This window comes from Trachymyrmex septentrionalis, unplaced genomic scaffold (assembly GCF_001594115.1).
Source record: "Trachymyrmex septentrionalis isolate Tsep2-gDNA-1 unplaced genomic scaffold, Tsep1.0 scaffold2, whole genome shotgun sequence".
Lineage (NCBI taxonomy): Eukaryota > Metazoa > Arthropoda > Insecta > Hymenoptera > Formicidae > Trachymyrmex > Trachymyrmex septentrionalis.
In genome coordinates, this window is record NW_017305179.1 from 106,659 (window position 1) to 108,680 (window position 2,022).

At 29.3% G+C, this 2,022-nt stretch overlaps 1 long non-coding RNA gene across 1 annotated transcript in view; it reads right to left on the reverse strand.

Annotated features, from left to right (window-relative positions):
- Window positions 1–1,159: 1,159 nt before the first annotated feature.
- The window catches only part of LOC108747540, a 2,820-nt gene continuing 1,957 nt past the window's right edge, over window positions 1,160–2,022 (reverse strand). The window contains exon 3 of the long non-coding RNA XR_001939251.1: window positions 1,160–1,400. This is a non-coding gene — a long non-coding RNA (uncharacterized LOC108747540). The remainder of the gene's footprint in view (window positions 1,401–2,022) is intronic.

Genomic DNA, 2,022 nt, shown 5'->3' on the forward strand with positions numbered 1-2,022 from the left:
TGCGTAGCGCGAAAAAAATTTAAAAAAAAATCAATTTAATTTGAGTATTTTGAGCACTTTATATTGTTGTAAATATTCCAAAATATTAAAAACTATAAATTTTTGTCGATAACGTTAATTTATAATAGCGTATGTAGTAAGGTAATATTGTTTATGTTCCCGATTATATTCGCGACTACTCGAAAACAGGTGTTATAGCATCTCTTCAACACGTTGACCCAATGACCCATATTCCGGAGCAACAAGTTCATTCGACTCGGAGTACTCATCTTTGTGCGGACAAATGCGAGACAAGAGTCTAAGCGTCTATCCATGCCCTCATCATTTTCATTTCTTCTTTCTCTAATCAAATTCTGAATTAAACTTCTAAGGATTTGAGCATAACACTAAAAATAACTGAATATTGGTGTTATGTCCTACTCCACGATTCTTTTCTTTCGTGGAAGATTGATCATCGTCACTCGCGTATATCGAAATATAACTGGTTATCAACAGTTATATTGACAACACTAAACTGTTTACAGAAAAAGTCAAGGAGTAATCTAACCCTTCGTCTTTCACTACATATCACAATATCAACACAGATAGTTGGAGACGATAAAATTTCAGACCACGATCCGTTCAAGACAAAGAATCATAGTAGATTCTCCTTTTAAAAGACGAATAAATAAATGAATTAATTAATATAAATACATGAATCAATTCCTAATAGTATGTTACGTGACAATATTTCCTTAAGTAAGTCTTTTCCAAATTAATAACATAAAATTAGCAATTTATGACTTTATTATTTAAAGTCTAATCTTATTCCGCATTAACAGTAAAGCGTGCTCCTGTCGATAGGCAACCTGACTTACTGATCGTAGGTATCGGCAGCACTCTGTATATGTTGAAAAAATAGTTATGATTTTGAAAACAATTAATTGTTTAATATAAATTATTTATTTAAGTACACATGAATTGAATTAAAAAAATTTTTTTTAACATAGTTCTAATAAAATCAGGTTTGAAGGAATTAAATATTAAAAATATAATGTAATTATATAATACAATAAACAGAGCTAAACAGTATCTGCGCAACCAAATAAACACAAGATGATATATAGACTAGGAAAAACAATAAATTTCTGAACGACAAAATGAAGATTTTTTGGTGGAATATTGTTTGAATGACATATTATAAACATATTAAAAGTCCTAACCGCCCGCATACTTGGAAAAGTTTTCAACTTCAAAAAACTGGTCACAAAAATGTGATTTTTTTTACATAACAAGGATCTCGATTATTATTTCGAGATTAGAGTCACGTAATATTATTAGAAACCACAGGATAGAGTTACCGCAGAGAATCCATGGGGGCAAAATGAAAAAGGACCGCTGGACGGGAACGTGATAAGCACCTGTAATCAAAAAAGGATATGATCACTAATTATACGAAAGGGACATCGATGAAGAATGCAAGCGAGCGATAATAGGCATTGTAAAGCGCAAATAATATAGGCGTTGTAAAGGATTGACATTATTTTACCCACTCCAAAAAAACCCCCTGGATTTTATCTATTTAAAAAAACCCGAAATTTATAGGTTTTTTGGATTCACAGTTATATCAATTAAATCAATTTCTGGCTACATTTCTCTTAATTTCTAACTGCAGTTGTCTAAATATTTCTGATCTCATTGCCTGAATAATGAATATTAATTTAGACATTATCTGAATTCTAATTTTGGTATCTGAACATTTAGACACTTTTGCATGGCAAGTCGTTTTACTTTTTAATAGCATAAAAGAAATTTAGTCTAATGTTAAATTCTTAAAAAATAATTGTCTTAAAAAAAATTTCGATTTTTAATAATGAATTAAAATTATGTCGTAACATAATAATATTTCCATGAATTAAAATTATGTCGTGCAGTTCAAATGATTACAAGTATGATATATAATATATCTATGAAACGTATATATTGTATATACAAATTTATATTGAATTATTTAAGCATTAAAAGATCCAGCTTCAACTGTTA